General features: G+C 47.0%; 1 protein-coding gene across 3 annotated transcripts in view; it reads left to right on the top strand.

Moving 5' to 3' along the window:
* The first annotated feature begins 525 nt into the window (after positions 1-525).
* The window catches only part of SLC37A3 (solute carrier family 37 member 3), a 60,743-nt gene continuing 39,853 nt past the window's right edge, over positions 526-21,415 (top strand). Inside the window, exon 1 of one of the 3 annotated variants that reach the window (XM_081038406.1) lies at positions 526-662. The gene's annotated coding sequence lies outside the window, so the exon portion shown is untranslated. Of the gene's footprint in view, positions 663-19,289; positions 19,392-21,415 lie in introns of those variants that run through there. The other 2 variants (XM_081038412.1, XM_081038410.1) reach the window with 2 other exon arrangements.

The following is a 21,415-nucleotide window of genomic DNA, read 5'->3' as shown; positions in this document are numbered from 1 at the left end:
GTTGGGAGAGTTTTATTTTTAAAATTATATTTCCTCGGCAGTTGGGAGCAAGCCCAGAAGGGTAGAGGACCTTTGTTGAGTTGTGTGCTCTAAGCCTTTAATTTTTCCTTGAGGCTGCCAGGACCTTAACCCTCATTTATGGGTGGGTGAAATGGGATGTAGAACAGGGAATGACACTGGCGGACTAGTAGCCCTGTGATACGGGCACCTGTAGTTAATGAAACAACAACCTAAAGCTTGTACTCTCATGGCAGATCAGTAGCAGCACATTACTTTCTGTAAAATCAAAGAGCAGAAAAAAGCTATTTTGTAAAATGATGACCTGTACGTCATTTCTCCTCATATTATATCTTATCTCTCCGTCGCTGCTTTTTTCCTAACAATCCTGGCCAATGTCCGCCCCGCCCCCACGGAGACTTCCCCCCCCCTCTGGAAGCCACCGGGGTCCACCTTGTCCCGCCTGCCCTCGCGGTAGGACTACAACTCCCAGCATGCTGCGGGGCAGGCGCGGGTCACGTGGGCGCCGGAAACCCTGGGCGCGGCGTCGGGGCTGAGGTGGCGGTGGAGGCGTCCAGCCGGCGACGGAGGCGGCCCGCGGCGAGGGCGCCCCGCGGAGTGAGCGGAACGGGCCGGAAGAGCGCAGCGATGATTGCGGGTGTCGGGTGTGCAAACCGCGGCCGTGGGGTCCGACCGAGGGGGACAGACCCCCGGCGTGGGGCGGGAAGGGGGCGCCGCGCGGGAGAGCGGTCGTCGGGCTCCGGGAGCCGGAGGGCGAGGCGGAGAGGCCGGTGGGCGGGGCGCCGGGCGGCCCCGGGCTCCTTCCCCCCCGGGTCGGGCTCGGGGCCTCGGGTGCGGCGGGGCCTTTGCGGGGCGGGGAGGACGCGGCGGGGGGCGCGCGGGGGCGCGTGCGGGTCTGTGGTGGGAGCAGGTGGGGGTGCGTGTCGCGCGGCGTGGGGGGTGCGTGCCGCGCGGCGTGGGGGTGCGTGTCGCTCGGCGTGGGGTGCGTGTCTCGCGGCTTGGGGGTGCGTGTCTCGCGGCTTGGGGGTGCGTGTCTCGCGGCTTGGGGGTGCGTGTCTCGCGGCGTGGGGGTGCGTGTCGCGCGGCGTGGGGGGTGCGTGCCGCGCGGCGTGGGGGTGCGTGTCGCTCGGCGTGGGGCGGCGTGTCGCGCGGCGTGGGGCGGCGTGTCGCGCGGCTTTGGGGTGCGTGTCTCGCGGCTTGGGGGTGCGTGTCTCGCGGCTTGGGGGTGCGTGTCGCTCGGCGTGGGGGTGCGTGTCTCGCGGCGTGGGGTGCGTGTCGCGCGGCGTGGGGGTGCGTGTCGCGCGGCGTGGGGGTGCGTGTCTCGCGGCTTGGGGGTGCGTGTCGCGCGGCTTGGGGGTGCGTGTCGCTCGGCGTGGGGGTGCGTGTCTCGCGGCTTTGGGGTGCGTGTCTCGCGGCTTGGGGGTGCGTGTCGCTCGGCGTGGGGGTGCGTGTCTCGCGGCGTGGGGTGCGTGTCGCGCGGCGTGGGGGTGCGTGTCGCGCGGCGTGGGGGTGCGTGTCGCGCGGCGTGGGGCCGCCCTCGGACCTGAGGAGGGGAGGGTGCGGGTGGGACAGCGGGGCCATGGGTGTCGGGAGTCCCGCGGTCCCAGGCAGGAACGGGGTCCAGTCACTTCTGGTTCCCTCAGGATTTGCAGAGTGAGGTGTTTGTTGTCACCGTTGACGGGGGACAATGGGAACGTGTCGGGGGGCTTAGGGTTTCCCGAAATGTAGGATTGTAGGTGATGTCGCGCTGACTGTTACTGAAAGCTTCATACGGAGAAGCATTGGTTCCTGGGCGACGTGTGACTCAGTTGCCGCCTTATTTCTCATCGTCTTGGTGCTTGAATTGTTCCTTTCCTACAGTCACTGTGCGCCGCGCTCTGTGCTCGGAACTCCGCACGTGCGGTTCTCTGATTCCGTCTTTACAGAATTTTTTTGTTTGTTTGTTTTGGGAACCGAAAGCGCAGGCTTCGGAGTTAGGAACATGGAGCTCTAACGGCTTGAGCCACCTGGCAGGCCCTTATTTGGTCTTTAATTGAGGAGACTGGGGCTCAAGGAAGTTAAGTGGATGGTCTTGGATCCCAGCTTGAACTTGCAACGCCTTTATGTGGGCCACGTGTGGCGTTAGATCACATCGTTTGCCTATTTATCCTTGATTTCCTTCAAAAATGACCCAGAGACAGTACTTTTATAAAATTGAAGTCGGGTGGCCGGATGGCTCAGTTGGTTAGAGCGTGGCCTCTGAACAACAAGGTAGGTGGTTGGACTCCCACTTGGGCCGGTGAGCTGCGTCCTTCACAACTAGACTGAAGACGGTGAGCTGCCGCTGAGCATCTGGAGGGGCCGGATGGCAATTCCCGCATGGGATGGTGGGCTGCGCCCCCTGCAACTGAGAACGAAAACGGCAACTGAGCTTGGAGCTGAGCTGGGCCCTCCACAACTAGATTGAAGGACAAGACTTGGAGCTGATGGGCCCTGGAAAAACATACTGTTTCCCATTATTCCCCAATAGATAAATTAAAAAAATAAAATAAAGAAAATTAAAGTCGGTGCAGAGTCCTATGGCTTTCCAGCTGTCAGGATCAGCTGTATCATTGAACGTTCTGTTCTGTCCCTGTTGGCCACGGATAAGGGACTGTCAGCCATGACTGTTGACTGGAGTGTAAGTCCTTTGTCTAGGACAGGGAATGATTTTATCTTGAAAACTAGTTGTCTTTGGAATATGTCCAAAATACGTAGGAAGAGTGGTTTTGAGAACCCTGGAATAAGATGAGGGACTTTTACAGATCAGTGCTGGGGATTTTGCACCTGTGGTAATGAAACAATTCAAGAAAAGAGAAAAATTACGCAAAGACATGAGTTTCGAATTAAAATTTATGTGGTACAGGTAAACGGCTTCAAATGAGAATGTGGGATAAAAAGACGTGTGTAAGTGTCGAGAGCATTGGGATGCTAAATTATAATAATAGGTGACCTCAGCTATCCGTTTAATACTTTTTCACCCACCTCTCTATACACTGAGTACACACAATCTTCATACTGTGCAAACGTAGACACCGAGGTCTGGGGAGTGAAGCAATTGCCCATTTAATGCCCTTCTCATTGGAGTGTAGTGTGCAAGAGAACCACTATTGCTAACAAAGTGCGTTGTTTTCCGTCCTGGATTTACAGGTATATCAAAGTTTAAGGTGAGATATTTCTAATTACTGTGTTTTACCCAACTTGGGATATTTTGTATTTTAATCTTTTCTGTTATACAGTATAACCTAGGGGCTAGGGTCAGGTCTGCATATGAATGTTTACTTCGTCTATAAGAGAAATATATTCCTTTCTAAAATCTGTTTTCTCGTTTGTAAGCTGTGAGAAGTAAATGCAGTCAGACCTGGCAGATGCCTAGCGAATTGCTTGGCCCTTTGCAAGCATTCGGTGTTGACCATCGGTCAAAGAATTCATTCAAAACATCTTGATTGATCATTCTAAAATGCTCTAGTAGGTGCTAGGGGGTTACCATGTTTCCCTGAAAATCAGACTGGGTAGTGGATTAATATTTGCTGCAAAAGACTCTGTTGGGCTTATGTTCATGAAAAATCACGTTAGTGCTTATTTTCTGGTTAGGTCTTATTTTCGGGCAGACACAGGAGAGCAGCCTTTCAGGCAGCGGAGTGGCAAATGCAAAGAGCTCTGTGGGTTCGGGACAAGAAGGATTAGGTGTGCGGTGAGTGTGGTGAGTGTGAGGGCGCGGGGCTGGTGAGGGTGAGGCAGGGTGCAAGGGGTAGGAAGGAAACGTCCCAGCTCCTCTCCCGATCTACTGACGAAGGGTGGGGAGCCACCAGATGTCCAGTAGGAGACTGCTATGTGGCAGCTCTGTAGGTGGACACGGACGATCCCCCAGCCTCTGATAAGTGGAGGGAAAAAATAGTGCAGAACAGTGTGTGTCATATGCTCATGCGTGTACGTGTGATTCGAAGGGCTGCTCCTGGAATGTGTGCAGCCTGGAATGTACTGTTGGGAACCTGGAGTGTGTGAGTTAGAGCTGTAGATCAGGGAGTCGTTGGCAGAAAGCTTAGGTACTACATGAAGGAGGGGGAGGAGAGAGAGGTTGGAAGTTAAAGAGAGAAGTGTGAAATCCTTGTCTTGTCTCAGAGGTTGAGCAAGCGAAATGATTAGGGAAGTGTAGGCTTGCCGGACAGTGTTGCATGACCTTTGTGGTTTGTGGTTTTGAATCTAAAAAGTGAGAGCAGCCTGTGTGTGTGATTTTTTTCTCTGGCAAAAATCAACTGCTTGGGCGCAGGGAAGGAGGACAGAGGCACCAAGAACAAAAATCCCATAAGCGAGACAGATTAGATTCTAAGTTGGTACAGAAGGGAATGAGGACGAAAGCAGGATAATGGATATCGGAAACAATGGTGATGTCACCGAATTGGGAGCCTTGGTGAGGCAAAAATGACTTGGAGTATGTAGTGTGGAGTGTGGAAGTCAGCAGTTTTCTGGAAGGAAAGGATGTTTGAAATTCATTTTGGGGAGGTGATTCAGTTACTGGTCATAACAGGGAGTGGGTGTTGACCATGGAGTGGATTTTTATTGTGAGATAGAGAAAGCCTGGTGGTGAAGAGGGCAGGAAAGTGGTAGAGTACCTGCGTGGATGTTGAGGTGAGACCGGTGGGGGGGGAGGGGGGGAGGTGGGGCCGGAGCTGTCTGCAGTGAGGGGCGAGCGGCGAGGTCAGTAGATGACAACCCGGAGTGAGTTTCAAAGAAGCTGGGGCTCTGCAAGGAGGAGAAGTGGGTGTGAGACGAGAGATTGTGTCTCCTTGAGAGACCGCAGAGGAAGCGGGCTTATGTGGGGGACAGGCAGGGGTCCGCTATGATACAGGGAAGTTTATTAACCGCGTGTCTGGATTTCCACGGAGCGTGGTAAGAAGGTTGGGGCGGGTGAAGACTGGGCCAGATGAGGTAAACAGCAAGGTAAACAGCCTGCGTTTGATTAGCAGAAACTTGCCGAAAGCAGTGGGACTTCTTTGGCATTTCCACGTCTCCTTTAAATCTCTGTGGTCAGTGACCACTAAGGTTTTCGGTGCTGAGCCTGGAGAGCTGGTAGGAATAACAGATCAGTTCTGTCTGAGATGCCTAAGTGTCAGTCTGTGAATTGGCCTGTGAGAATCACTTTGTGCTCTGAAGTGATTGCAAAAAGTACTGGATCCTAGTCCAGACCTACTGAAGCGTAGCTCTGGGGCTGGGGCCTGGGAATCTGCATGTTTGGGAAGCGCTGTGGCCCATCCAATGTACAGCCAGGATGCAAGCGTCCTCGTTTTTCAGTGGAGAATGCTAAAGCCCCCCAAAGTGGGAAGGACTTGCCAGGTTCATATTGTACAGGGCCAGGACAGGCCTTAAACGCCGTGAGGCGCTGCCTAACAGCTACATCCTGTGCACGTTATTTTCATTTATTTTTATTTATGTTAGGATATTGCTGGATGTTAAAATAACCCATGTTTGGGTTTGGAAATAAATAGACACTAAAATGTAGAGAGTCATGGACAACCCAAACACGTGATTCTGTGCTTAAGTAACTTGTTTGGTATTTTTGAAGTGTCATAAATTTATTGATTGATTGATTTTTAAACTTTTACTTATTCTAAGTGTGTTTTTCGAGGAACCATCAGCTCCAAGTCAAGTGATTGTTTCAATCTAGTTGGAGGGTGCAGCTCACAGTGGCCCTTGTCGGGATGGAACAGACGACTTGTGAAGAGCACTGCACTCTAACCAACTGAGCTAACCGGCCGCCCCCAATAATTTTATTTTTGCAATTGGAACTTTGTTTCTAAATTAGATGAGAAGGTTTTAGGTTGCTATTTGCAAGCAACTTTTAAATATGTCAACACATTTTGTGAGGATAATTTATATTCCAGTAAATGGAATTTATATGTCGGGCGAGGAGCGATCTCCGGATGATTCTGTGGAATTATCACCTATTCTGTGCTCTGGACTTTCACTTCAGCATTCCAGGTGTTTCCAGTGTTCAGCAATTATTTGGGGATATAAATTAAACACTGTATGGGTGAGAATAAAACGAGAAACTATGATGTCTAAACCACTTTAGCAGCAAGCTGTCTTCTACTGAATGGTAGACCAGCTACGTGAATCTAGTGAGCATGTGTACTTGTTCACTTAATAATTGATCACAGGCTCTTGAACAGCTTGATATTTCTGAAAACGAAGAATGGAAGCAGAAGCTATTAGTGCCTTTGATGAAACGAATGCCCAGAACCTCTCTGTCACCGGGAGGTTTGCAAACCCCCCGCAGGGCACACTGATGAGAGCTGCTTTGCCGAGCTCTTCCGTCCTCTCCATCTAACTCACCCCGGTGCTGGAATGGCTCAGCTCCAGGCTGACAGAACAGCCTGGTTTGCCTCGGGTCACCATACAACCTTGACGAGAGTGAACCCAAGTTTCCACATTACCCCTGATCAGAAGGAAGTGGACTCAGGCTGGGCCTGGCGTGTTTCAGGCACAGCTCCCCGATATTCCCCTGCAGTTAGGTAGGACTGGACTCTTGCACCCCACCAACTACCCTGACTCTACCCTTCCCTCTCCACTCGTCCACTCCCCTTGGCCTTCTTTTATGATGTTGACATGTACGTATGAGAGTAGGCCTTGGGATGAGTATATTTCTCTGTGTGTGTGTGTGTGGAGGAGGAGGAGAGGTTACTATGGTGGAGCCCAGATCTGATGCTGGTGACTATCTGAGAGGGACTGTAGCGTAACTGCTAAGAGTGGGCTCTGGAACCAGGATGTTTGGGTCTGCGTCCTGACTCTGCCATGCACTGGCTGTGTGGCCTGAATCTCTCTGGGTGTCATTTCCTTATTTTAGAAATAGGAATCGTACATAGTACCTACTGTAAAGACGGCTGCCAGGACGCATTGAGTTCATATAAATAGTGTCTGTTCCAGTGCTGGGCACATAGTAATTGCTTTTTGTGTTTGCTGTTATAAATACTATTGTAGTAATAGTCCTATTACTACTGATAGATCTTTCCAGAAATAGAGTGGGGAAGAGGTCAGGAATAATCTGTGAACAATGAAATACTAACTGAAAGATTTTCTCACATATGGAACCGTACCTGACACTAGCAGACATTTAAAATCTTATTCTTCTTTCAAAGTGTCCCCTTTGAGACTTAATTTCACATAAGCCACTTATTACTAACCATACCATTTGGGGGATGAAAAGAAAATGCCAGAATTCAGTTAATACGCAGTTAATACAAGAGCTGTAAAGGCGTCTGCCTGAGCACACTTCACAGCGCCCAGGACCTTGGTGCACAGCCTGGGAGAATCTTGTGCCTCTTTCTCATGCCGACCTTTGGGGGCGCTAGTCCACTGAAGCAGCTGCACTGGGGAGGCCCTTCACATCCTTTTCGAATGTACTTAAGAGTTTCTGTTGGCCCTATAATCCCACCAGAAGCCCAGGATGGTCAATCACGGGTTACTGGTGTTCAGGTGACCTTGTTCTCACATGTCTAACCTGTTGGTAGGAATGTTTAATTCCAGATAATCCCCAGAGGGCATAATCCTAGAGGCTGATGAGGTTTGCAGAGTATTCGTTGTGCAGAGAAATGATGGAAAAGTGGTGTGAGCCATGAATCTCACCTGTCCTCTCTGCTCACTCTCTCCCCTGATTTAACTCCGTTTTCCTTTCCTTTTGTAACAACTGTCTGTTGCCTCCCCTGAAAACCACACAGGGTACAGATTTCCTGACCAGACTTGTGAGTTCCTGCTCCCTGTAACCCTTTCGAATAATAAAATGCTTGTGAAAAAGGCTCATCTGCTTTAATACATTTCTTTTCTCTGGCTTATAACTCGATACCCCTCATATTTTCTGAATGGTCGCTTGTTCATTTTAACAATGAATGGATATTGAAATGAATTAACATATCCTTATTTCTCTGTGATCTTGCTCCCGTCCTCACCTAACCTCTGTGTTGTCATGGTTCCTAAGTTTCAATGTGAGGAAGTATCCCCTGGAAATCTTTGAACAAGTGTGGATTAGGGAAAAGATTCTGATTCAGTCAGTGCTGGGTCTCAGGAATCTGTAACAAGAATCCCCCAGCCCCTGGCAAATTATGGTTGGTGAACGACACTGTGAGAACCATCGATCTGTTGTATTGTCCGATAAATGGTGTCTGACATAGGTCAATTCAAATTTCAGAGTAGCCACATTTACAAAGTAAAAACAAAAACAGGTGAAATGTTAATGTATTTTATTTAACCTAGGATATCTAAAATAACATTTCAACGTACAGTCAATATAAAAATTATCAGGAAGATACTTTTTTTTGGTACTAAGCATTTAACATCTGATAGATGCTAAGAGCTCTTAGAGCTCATCTCAAATTCGAATTAGCCACATTTCAAGTACTCAACAGCCACAGTCCACCTGTGGGTCTCAGAGGCCTGTTCATGGTGATGCTAAAGGCTAGAAATACCTGGGGACACTCACCTGGGCCAAGGAAAGGCCCCCACAGACACTTCCCTGTTTGGAGCCAGTGTTGTGACTAGACCAGCCCTTGTGGTTCTTATTATGACTGCAAGACACACCTCAGCAACAACCATCCGGGAACTTGAAGAAAACACGGTGTGTTACCCACATGTTCTGGAGGATCAGTGGCACGCTCAGGGCCACACAGCGATGTCACTGTTGGTTTGCTGGTCATCTATAAGCCAATTTAATTTCAATTCAGAAATGACTTCTGATCGACCGCCTAATTTGGTGTTTTAGAAAGAAATTGTAGACACCTCCCATATCCTAGGAGGGTGGTCATATTGACCCACGCAGGATAAAGTGAAGTCGAATGCTCTCTCCATCACATGGCTCCTGACTCTTTGGCAAGATGGTGTTAATAGTCTTTATGTCCAATGGCTTTGCTCCCCAAACTAAAACCCTGAGGTGTGAATGTTAACAGCATTTTTGTTTAGCACTGCAGGCTTTCCCCCCATCCTCCCAGGCCCAAACCATTTTAAACTCTTCCCGAATATTCCAAACATCCTCTTTCCTCTCTTGATACTTCATTTTTTTTTTTTTTTTTACTTTCACTACACTTTTCTTCAAGCGAAAAACAAAATTCAGTAGAAACACAGTTGAAGGGATGGTGAGCCAGAAAAGTTTGAAAAGATGAAAAAGAGCAAACCTCCTCTTCGTACATACTTGCCTAAGTTGAGGGCAAAATCAAGACGCATTCACTCCAGAGGCCGTAATTCTGTCCTCAGTCACGGCCTCTGGAGTGAATGGAGGCAGACGTGCTGCCCATCCAGGCGAGAAGGATGGAAGACTGAGTCAGTCTACGCTTGGGTCTGAAATGCTACTCAGCGGACACTAGCTACCTTTGGTTTCAGAGCTGGCCTGTGGTTGGAGCAACTAGCCTCGTGCACATATTCAGCAAGTGCAGTGGGTCTTTTCACTTGGCCTCTGGGCCATAAGAACTGGACTGGAACCACATTGTCAAGTCATAGAACAAATCATTTGGGCATTTTAAATGTAATTGCATTAAATTTATAAATTAAATATAAGAAGTAACACACTTATTTAAAAAAAAAAAACCAAAACAAAACAAAGCAAAACAAACCAAAACAAATAAAAAAGACTGGACTGCAGAGGTTGGACTGGAGAGGTTTCTGGACAACCTCCCGCAAGAGGCGCTCTCTTTGGGGGCTCTCTTCGGACAGCTGGTGGCTTTTGCAGGCGATCAGCTCCCTCGCCATGTGCACGAAGACTTCATCGATGTTCTTAGACTCTTTGGCAGATGTCTCCAAAACCGCAGGGAGGCCGTAATTCTCAGCCAGCGTACAGGCGTCCTCAAACAGAACGTGCCGTTTTTCCGACAGGTCACATTTGTTCCCTGCGAGCGAGAGGTAAGGAAATATTCCATTGAGTAACTCACCCTGGTTTTTAAAAAATGAACTTTTAAAAAGAACATTTTGTTCAGCAACATGCAGACATGCAATAATTTGCAATATAGTACTTGAGGGCAAAGATACTAAAAATGAAAGCACGGATGAATGGAAACAGAACCACTCTCTTAATTCCCTCGTCGGTAAGACCTTTAAGAGCTGCAAGGAGTGCGCCCGAGGTGTGCATTGTATTATTGGCTGGGGCAGGTAGAGCCTCTGTGTTCTTGGGAGGGACCGTCATTCTAAGACTGACAAGGTAAAGACTGTGCCAGACGGACTCTGTCCATCTTTTCTCTTTTTCCTCAGACCTTGTTCCTCTTTTTGCTCTTTTTCCCCCAACTACAAAGTGTTGGACACTGAGATGGGGCCGGGTGTAACTGAGGAGGTTGTGATCTGGATTCCTGGGTTGGGGCTGTGGAATGAATAATGAAGGATTTTTTTAAGCTATAATTTACAGATAATAAAATGCACAGACTTTTTTTTTTTTTTTTTTTTTAAATATTATTTTTTTTTAATTGGGGAATATTGGGGAACAGTGTGTTTCTCCAGGGCCCATCAGCTCCAAGTCGTTGTCCTTCAATCTAGTTGTGGAGGGCGCAGCTCAGCTCCAAGTCCAGTCGCCATTTTCAGTCTTTAGTTGCAGGGGGTGCAGCCTACCATCCCATGTGGGAATTGAACCGGCGACCTTGTTGTTCGGAGCTTGCGCTCTAACCAACTGAGCCATCCAGCCACCCAAAATGCACAGACTTTCCGTTCAAGGAGTTTGGACAAATGTATATGCAAGTGATTTGAGATTATCTACCAGAGTAAGACCATTTTGAGACTATGCAGTTTTGCTACCAGTATGTTCCCAACCGAAATATGTGCCCATGTGCCTCAGCAAACATCCCAGCATGTTCAGAGCAGTAATTTTCCCAATTGCTCAAACAACTCAAATGTCCATCTGTGAGAAAGGAGACGTATGATATAGTGTATTCTTACAAAGGAATATTATACAAATTATGCAAAAGGATGAATTACAGCTACATGCAACAACGTGGATACAGCTCATAAACGTAACGTTGAGGCAAAGAAGCTTAGACAAAAAAGACATTTGTATGATTCCATCGATTTAAAGTTCAGAAACAATAGCGTAACAGAAGTGCAACATTTGGGGTGTGGGGTTAGGTGGTAAAATGATAAAGAAAATGGAGTATTTACCATTAAGGTCATAATGTGTTTACCTTTGGGGGAGAAGGAGAGGAGATAATTGAGAGGGACAGAAAGGGGGCTTGCTGGGAAGGTGCTGGTAATATTCTTTCCTGACCCAGGTGGTGTTTACACAAGCATTCCGTTTGTGTAAATCAGTGTTTGTGTATTTTGTTTGCACATGTTAATATATCCCAATAAAAAAATTGAAAAAATACTTGCTCGTCATCAGAGTCACCAAACAGCTCATTGAGAAATCCAGATTTAGATCATATTCTCCCCAAATAAGTGAAATCCAAGAATCTTTTCAGGGGACATTACCCTATCTGGTACTGTGATAGGCTGAAAAATGGCGCCAAAGACACCAGGTTCTAATCCCTGAAAACTGTCAATGTTACCTTGTTTGGAAAAAGGTGTTTGCAGATGTGATGAAGTTAAGGATCTTGGTCTGGGAGATAATTCTGGATGAGATGGGTGGCCCCTAAATGTGACCACGTGCAGCCTTATAGGAAGAGACCTGACTACCACACAGAGGAAGTGACCTAAAGACCAATGCTGACAGTCACTGAAGAGCTGGAGGAGGCAAGGAACCGATTGTCCCCCCTGGAGCCTTAGAGGGAGCCTGGCCCTGCTGACACCTTGATTTCAACACAGTGATACTGATTGCAGATTTCTGGCCTCCAGAACTGAGAAGAAATTTCTGTTCTGAGGCACTAAATTTACTGTAAGTTGTTACAGCCGCCACAGGAGCTAATTCAGGTTTGTACCTTCAAGAAAACTATGTGCATTTTTATAACTTGTGAGGTTTAAGCCTGGACATAGTTCCGCTTCCAGAAGAAAGGTGTGAGAGCCCTTGGTGGGGGCAGGGATGTTCCCGCTGAGCCAGGAGTCTGTACCCCTCTTCTGCCTCTCTCACTCTGATCTGTGGCTTCCGGTCTGGGTTACAGTGACTGTGACCTTTCTGACCTGTTGTCCCCTCCTGTCCTGACGCCACACCAGCATTGACTGTCCACTGTCCTGCTTCTCGGTGGCCGGTGATTGCCCACCTCAGGATGAGCCTGGCCACCTGGTGGAGGGAAGGAAACCACGTGCGTGCTCCTGCAGTGTGAGCCCTTTTTTGCTAAGTGTTCTTTCTGTGTGGGCACCCAGAGATGACGGGTCCTGCCCCAAAGGAAGGGGGTTCTTCATCTTGTAGGGAGGCGAGAGAGACATGCAGACACAGAAAGAGCTATACAAGAATTGACCGATCCCACACAGGCCGTGAAATAACACAGCCTAAGGGTCAGGTGTGGTCCAGTTGGTAGAGGCACAGCCATCCCTTACCCACATTTCCTGACCCCAAAACCTCTGGAACCCCTGCGTTTTTTGGGTAATTCATCTGATAGTAAAATCTGCCCTAACTGACCATTAGGAGTTTTTACTCAAGCTACTTTGTGTGACTGTTCGTACATTTCAGTGCATAAACGGTCATACGTTTGACCCTGGGGTGTTGGCCCAGACCCTGGCGAGGGGGTGATGTAACCCAGAATGTACCCTCTCAGATCCGATGAATTCTGAACTGTGAAATTTTTGGCCTTAAGGGTTTTTTCCAGTGAGAGATTGTGGACCTGTAAACATGACAAGAGTTCAAGTGAAAGGTTTGCCTGAGATCCTGAGGGGAAAGACCAGATGCTGAAGCGAGTTATGAGAAGACTTCCAGGATAACCTACAGAAGGAAGTTGCCTCCTAAACCCTTACTCCGACGGAGCGTATGTAAGAAGTTAGGGACAAAGCAGAGGGGATGAGAAGATAAGACAACCACCTCCAGGAGGAGAGCAGGCACCTGCTAATCTTGTTCAGGAAGTTGTGCATTTCTTGAGCGCAATGGGCGCCCAAAGAGGATTTTAAACAAGGACTTCCTGCCAGTGGCCGTGGAAGGAGGAACAGTACAGGTCAATGCGGTTGTCTCTGACATTTGTGTGATGGTGAAGTGGCGGCGGTGAGGGGTGAGGGAAACTTGGAGAGAGAGAGAGACACTTGTGTGAAGAAATGTGGCGGCAGAATGGAAAATACAGTGCGGGGATTGTTGAGAGAATTGAATGACTTGGCCCAGGAGAGCACTCAGAACAGTGCCTGGATCCTCCTGGGTGGTTAGTAAATGTCACCTGTCACCAACCTCTTCCTCGCACTTTGCGGGTGGGGCCCTGCTAGGCAGAAGCAGCTGTTACGAAGGGTGTTGGAAACCTCAGCCAGCTTCCGCCTTGGTGTTGTGCAGAAGTGCTTGTGGGGGAAGAAATATGGCTCTTTCTGCCCACCTCAGGATGAGCCTGGTCAGTGTTTATTATAACTCGAACTCTGTCATTAGCAGAAGTGTCCTTTATATCAGAAGTCACATCAACAAATTTTCTGGTCCCAGAGGGGACCTTTGGGTAAGAAATGAAAAGAGAGAGGGGACATCTCATTCGTCCCCCAAGAAGATAAGTTTATCTCCACGTTGGAAGCTGCCTCTTGGCTTCACTAATCTCTCCTGGTCCTGCCAGATGGGACAAGACACAGCCCCTCTGAAGAAATGAGGTGATGAAATTGGAGGGGCATTTGCTTTGGCAGTGGGCTGTGGAATTGGCTTTTGATCTGATGCACCAGGAAGGGTGCATTGAAATAAAATGCAGGAATTGGCTTTGATCTGATGCACCAGTCTAGGCCCTGGAATGACTTGGCTTTTTAACTTAGGAGAAACAGAGTGAGTTCCAAAACAAAACATTTTCAAGTCTGTGTAAGATGGGGGCTCAACTACCTATCAAAACAGCAACGCCTTAGGGGAAAGAAAATGGTTCTAAACTAACAAGTCCTTTCTGGAGTCCTGATAGCAATGGGAAGTGGGCTGGGTGGGCAGTGACTTCTTCTACAGCCCATCCTGGCAGGCTTTGCGTCCTGTGACTGCCTCCTCCGTCGGGGCTCTACTGCTTGGTCCAGTCCCGGGTGGGCACCTTTCCCCAGGCCTGCTGTCCTCAGGTTGGCTTTGTCATGGCGAGAAGGAGCGGGGAATGGGATTTGTGTTCTGAGGAATGTGAGCTAGTGGATACTGAGAGAAGGGGGGTGTTGTGGACGGGCAGGCAGTGGGTGATGTTTTGAGAGATTCAGTGAGCGGGGTACAGTGAGGGGGGTACAGGGCAGGCCCACGTTGTCCTGCGTGTGAGAATCATTCTGAGACAGGAAGTAGGTGTATGTACAACAGAGGGCAAGGAGGCTGGGTCAGAGAGTCCAACCCTGAGAGGGGGATCCCCAATTCCTGCTCGTTGGTGGGTGGTCAGGCTCCACACTGGTTTCTGCTCTGGCTGGGGCTCGATTGCTGGCTTTTCCTAGGTCCCAGGGATGCGCTCCCTTACCACAACTCCCCATTATTTGAGAAACAAATGAATTAGTTCCTTGAAAACAAACCTTCCAGAAAAAAAATCTTATGCCTTTTTAAGCACTTACAATGTGTCAGGCACTTCTAAGCAATTTGTATACATTATCTCATTAAACTTTTACATCCAGCCAAGTATGAATCCCATCTTACAGGTGAGGAAATTAAGGCTCAGAGGGTAACTGGCCACAGAGCTAGGCTGTGCTTCTCAATGGATAAATAATCCATTAGACACGGTATGTTTAGCTCATTCTCGGTCTGCATATTTGCGTATGATTCTCTAGGATCCTGTTAAAATGAAGACTGATCGGGTATTTCCAGGATGGGCCTGAGATCACGCACTTAACAAACTCAAAAGCGGTGCTGATGACGCCGGTCCTCAGACCACACTTAGAGGAGCAAGGGCCTCAGCCAGCTGCCGAAATTAAGTGGCCACCTGGTAAGCAGTGGTGTACTCAGAAGGGAGGAAAAGGCAGCCCTGCTCACAAAACTAACACTCAGGAGAAGTGACAGAAACGTAAACACCCTACCGAATGTACTACAGGACCTCTCACATCTCAGGCTGTGAGTTCACGTTGTGTACTTGCAGTTGCTGTTAGTTTTGGTGTTGGTCCTTAAGATTCACTTAGGAGGTTAACAGGTGTAAGAAGTCATTCAACGGTGTTGTCAGTCACAGTTATCTAATGGGCTCCCTGGGGACGTGGAGCCATTTGACTGTGAACTTCAACCTACACAGTGCTTCCTGTGTGGTCGACACAGAGTGTGCAGTGAATCAGCTGTGGCATCCCACGCATAGAGGTCTGGGACCCATCTCAGGTCCCCAGAATGAGAAACTCTAGGGTGGGGCCTTGGAATCTGTATTCTTAAGTTCACACCCACACACTCCCAATTGTCAAGTGAACCTGATAGGAGTTTCTGGGCCAGATGCTTATTGAGGTCCTGTCCACCACTTGTACTTTTTATGGTTTCAGAAACACATGAAAAGCTCACCATCAGCAGAGGCAGCCAGAAATGCAGACTTAAACCCTTTGAAAACGACATACCGATCAGTATAATGACCGAGTTCTCCGCTCCGTATTTTTTAATCTCATCAATCCAGTGAGGAACGGACTCGAAGGTGGACTTTCGGGTGAGGTCGTAAGCAATGATGGCTGCGTGGGCACTGTGGTAATAACTTTGGGGGATGGTCCGGAAGCGCTCCTGGCCGGCCGTGTCCCAAACCTGCATCTGGAGAAGGGTGGGAAAGGGGATGGCCTCAGGAATCCCCTTGTTTGATGGGAACTTGCTCAATTATGTTGTCTGAAAAATACAGCTGCCTGGATCTCACTTCTAGATATCCAGAGTCAGTATTTCTGGGCTGTGGCCCGCAAATCTGATTTTCCAGTTTCTCCCCAGGGCGAATTTGTTGGCTTTTGGGTTTGTGGACCACCACCTCTGGGACACATGAGAGAGGGGGAATCCACTGTCCTGGGGTCTGGTGTGGTTTTGCCTTTACACCTCAGTCATCCCTTTGTCCAGATTTTGGGGTTTAATCTTTTGAGCCTGCCCGCTGATAGTAACACTGGCAAAGGTGATGGCATTGGCGGAACTGTTTTGGTTTTAAAGGACGACTCGGTTAGCTGTTCATGTTTAGGAGTGTCCTCATAGTAACACCTTCTAAATTACCATTTCAAGCAATGGCGCCGATATATACACCCTCCAAAAGTGTCTCAGGGTGTGTGTTTCTTCATACCCTCACTTTATTTCCAAAAATTATTTTTTAAAGTTTGCAAACATGCACAAACCTAGAGAGACTGGAACAATGAACACTCCTGCACCCATCTTCCAGATTTCATAATTATCAAGATTTTGCCTCTCTTGCTTCATCTAGTCCTTTCTGTTGATCTACTTGAGGTATTATTTAACGCGAATCCCAGACGTCCTGTCACTTTCTCCCTACGTCCATACACATCCATATAAAAATGGACATTTTCTTTCATAACCACTATGCTGTTATCACTGCTAATAAGCTTTTCAAAAATTCTTTAATATCATTTAATACCCAGCCTAAAAAAAAAAGTACCCAACCTATATCAAAATTTTCCTGATTGCCTCTAACGTGGCTTTTTAATTTTGTTTTTATTTAATCAGGATCCCAAACAAGATCCATTTATTAACATTCAGCATCACTTTTGATCTTTTCTAATTAAATGGGTAACAGATAGTATCTCACTTTTCTATTTCTTTAATTATGAGTGAGGATGAACTAGCTCCATAAATTTATGAGCTAGTTCTTGTAAAATTTGTGAAACAGCAGTTTAGTTCACTCTGTGAATCACTTACTTTTTGTATTGGTTGTTGATCTTTTTCTTAGATATTTATCAGGGCTCTTTTCACATTAAAGAAATTAGTCCTTTTTTGAGTCCCATATTTGCAAATATTTCTTTCCAATTTGTCATTCATCTTTTGACTTGGCATATGGTATTTTTTTTTCCCCACCCTTCCGCCCCTCCCCCCCGTTTTTATGGAGGGAGTGGTGGCCTATGCAGGGATCGAACCAGCAACCTTGGTGTTATTAATATCACACTCTGACCAACTGAGCTAACTGGGCAGCCCTGATGTTTTGAACTATGTGGACATTTGACCTTTGTATATGGTTATCTGTATGAGATAGTTAGATTGAGCAATACTTTATGACTTCTGGGTTCATGAGTTACTTAAAAGCTCAATTTCCTCTTTCAACAATGATAAAAATAAATACATCTATGTTTTTCTCCTGGTACTTCTACGATTTTGTGTTTTATATTTAAACCTGTTATTCCTCAGGTATGTATTTCAGTGTTAGGAACCCTGCCTAAAAGAGGGTGAACCTATCCCGTGCCCCTCTTACCTTTACTTTCTTGCCGTCAATCTCGAGGGAGTGTACGGTGAAGTCCACCCCAATTGTGTTCTGCTGTGTCTCTGTGTAGACCCCGGATTTGAAACGCTGCACCACACATGTCTTCCCCACGTTGGAGTCCCCGATGAGGATAATCTTGAACGAATAGTCAAAGTTCTTATCTGCTGCCCTGGCTGAGTTGGAGGATTGCATGGTTCTTGCCACCTCGAATGGAGCTAAGAAAGAAAAGGAATTCAGCGTCTCTTTAGTGAGCACGTACCAGGCGCCGGCACTGTTCTGGGCTCTTGGGGTCCAGGGCAGAACAAGGCAGAGGGGGATCATTGCTTTCATAGCACTAACACCTCGTAGGAAAAGGACACTAATTACTGGTCAGGTACAAAGGAGCTGCCCCACAAGCCCACACCTGCCTTAGGGGGATTGACACTTGACGGTGTCCTCAGAAGGAAGAGGTCCTACTGCCATTCTCTGCTGGGCCCAGTACGCAGTCTACACTGTCAGGTGACAGCATTGATGGAGACCCTTGTCATAGAGAACAGGTGCCCCGTGCTCCATTGAGTGTCCAGACAGCAGGAAGATGGCAGAAGAGATGCCCACAGGAGTGTTTTAACTGGCATTCATCAGTTGGAGGACATGCGGCGCTGTCATCCTGTCTCCATTTCACATGGGGAGAAGAGCCCTCAACTACTGACGACTGAACACTCAGGCAACCGGCAACCAGGACCCACAAGATTGGACTGACAAGAAGTCAGTTTGGAAAGAGTGACGTGGCCTTTTTCCTGGTTGGCACCTCATGTTGCTTGACCAGGAAATAAAGATTTCGAGAACCTTCAAAATAAAAACTGGCTAGAATATTTATGGCATATTTTACCATAGGTTGGAAAATAACGTTTCTAATGATAGTGTTTCCCAAATTAACCAATTATATCAGCATCATTTGGGGAGATAATTTAAAAAAATACAGATACATATGTACATTCCTGAAGCCCATCTCACAACTGCAAAATATATTTTAAACACACACACACACACACACACACACACAGAGTGTCCAGGTGATTCTAATGACAAGGTTTGGGAAACATTGGCCAACACAGTCACTCACCTGAAACTTCATTCCGACCTTAGCCTTCCTGCTTAGCTATGCATTGTGCGTCAATATCTTTGATCAGGAGGAACCCACTACGTCCTACAAAAATTCATTTTGCATGCTCAGCTCTAATTTACATGGCTTTGAAATCTATCTCTCCGGGGTTCCTCATGCCATATGCCAGGTGCCAGCAGAATCCTATTCCACATGACAGGCTATCAGATATCTGGAGCAGCAAGCATATCCCCTCTAGGCAAATATCCCCAGGTCCTTCAACTGTTCTTCACGGGATATTGGTTGGGTCTCTTCACCAAGGGTCTCATAAAAACACATGAAACCTAATCCCATCTGATGATGAAATTGGATGTGCGGCAGATTGCTCTTGCTGTGAGACACCCATCTTCATTTCCCCCAGTTTTATTCTTTGGTTTTCTCTAAAGTTATAGAACAGAATAAATCTTTGTTGTCGTGCAAATTGAAATGCGTACAAATATCCAATCTGTATGTAAAAACCCGGAGGTTTAAGTGGAGGAAGAAGGATTCTGTACCTTTCTTGGACACCTCTGAAATGACTCATGGCTAAAGGACCCAGCAGATGAGAGACAATCTAACCACTTTGTTTTCTCCATCTGACTTTTCAAATACAGAAAGCCATTCCATTTCTGGTGTGTTATCACTATAACTTGAGCTGAAATCTTCCTTCCGTGTTTCCTCCCCCACCACGGAAGCCCTCAGGGTTTTCACACAAGCCCTCCTGAACTGAGCCTACACGCCTTGCAAGGAGAAAGCTCGGTGTACACCCGCAGAGGCCCTCCATCCTCCATCCTGCATCCTGCAGCCCTCGCCTTCCAGCTTCACCTGTTGCTTACCTCTGGCTCTCTAGCCTCTGCAAGCAGGTAAGGTTTTCTTTCTCCTTGTTTTCCTTTTTAGCCCTCAGAGCCTCTTCTTCCTGCTGCCTCACTGCGTGGTGGGAACTGTAGTTCTGTCCCCAGGTGTCAGGTTTGGTGGTCTGAGAAAGTGAAAGGAAAGCCAACCCCTCCCACTGCCCTGGAGCCCAGAGCTACCTTTGAATACAAAGTACAGGTGAAGCGCTGGCCAGCACTCCTGTTCACTCAGCTCTCCCTCTGAACATTCGTCACTTGCAAAGAAAGCCAAAAGAAAAGGACTAGCCACTTAACTCTTCCAATACCTAGTAAGCCACCCTGTTCCTTCTTTCTACTCACTTTCTTTTATGTGGCCTTCGGCCCCGATTTTTTCTGGTGTTCCTTGTTTGGCTTGAGGTGGGGGCGTGGGGGCTAGTGGAGAGGGCACCATTTAACAGATACAGATCTGAGTCTTGAGTAATTTAATTGTTTTCGGACTTGAAAACTGTTTTTGATGAGCCACTGAGAGAAGGGAGGGGAACCAAAGAGGCTATAAAAAACCAAAAGAGGTTTGAATTTGTACAGGAATAAAGAGCTGGGGAAAAAAAAATTTGTTTCTCTCCTTCAAACAATCTACCACAGAACAAAGGTTAATTTCTTGGTCAGCAAAAACAAAGAATTTATTAATCCCTATGCTGGCAGTAGAAGCACAAAGCTGAGGTGAATTTTCCTTACCTTTTTCTCCCCCTCAGAGTCTGGAAGAGTCACTGCTTCTTATAGCATAGGGACTAGATTTTCTCCACTATATATTATAGAATGTACCATGCAGGCAGTTAAGCTATAGGCACAATATGCAAATAAGAAACATCCAGATTGATAAAATATTTAAATTGGTGTCGTGTTTTCACACCCTGGGCTATTTCAGACCTATTAAAGTGTCATGAAATCAATTTTAGTGTGTTGCAACCTGCATTTTTACACAAGAGGTTAGGAAAAAAATTCAGAATGTATCTCATATAATAAGGTCAGTATTGTTTTGTGACATGTTGGGTGAGTTGTACACATGCATGTGTATACTGGGGCTGATGTAAACTGTATTTCTTACTGTGGGTTGAGATCTAAAAAGATTGAGAAGCACTGAAAAAGAGTACAATGTATTCACTGTCCAGGAACACTTCTTTCTATGCTTACTTGAGATAACCTTTCAAATATAATTTATCTTACTCCAAATTCCATTCACAGATCAATTTTCAGGAACCTCTCTTTTGGGTAAGATAAAGCTCTAACTTTCTGGCAAGTAGAGCAAGGAAAACGAAAGACTCTGCCAAATGCCGCTGCTGCAGACTTCTGTTTTCAGAGCCACAGTCATAGGTCTGAGGCTGGAAATGAAATGTAGGTTAGGACTCACCACAGATGTACAGGCGGCTGCAGGAAATGAATCCTGTTAGATGTCAATGTCAATGAGCTAGACGTCAAATGTTTTCTTTTTTTGGTAACAGTTACTGTTAAAGAAAAAAAGTCTGCTGCCTCCGACCCAGCACTTGGAGAACGTCTAGAAGTAGGAATCAAATGGTAAAATGTCTAGATTGTAATGGCAGCCGAGGAGAGATTCTGCCGCCCCCTACTCCCACCCTCTCCACCAACATGACTATAAGTGCAAAGAGCATAGCTTGGGCTTTGGGGAAGAAGTCGTTCTGATGGTGGTGACTAGGTTATACACTGATTTTATAAACATGCATATACATACATGTACATATATACATATATGTCACTATATATAGTTTGCCATTTTTAACCATTTTTAAGTGTACAGTGCAGTGGTAGTTAATACGTTCCCAGTGTCGTGCAACCCTCACAACCATCCATCTCCAGAACTTTTCATTATCCCCAACTGAAAATCTATATCCATTAAACAGTAACTACCACTTTCCCTTTCCACCAGACCCTGGAAACCACTGTTCTAGTTTCTGCTGCTATGAATTTGATTACACCGGGTACCTCATATAAATGGAATATATATAGTGTGTGTGTGTGTGTGTCTGTGTGTGTCTGGCTTA

The sequence above is a fragment of the Rhinolophus hipposideros genome (assembly GCF_964194185.1).
Source record: "Rhinolophus hipposideros genome assembly, chromosome: 25".
Classification (NCBI taxonomy): Eukaryota; Metazoa; Chordata; class Mammalia; order Chiroptera; family Rhinolophidae; genus Rhinolophus; species Rhinolophus hipposideros.
This window is presented reverse-complemented; position numbering and strand designations above follow the sequence as displayed.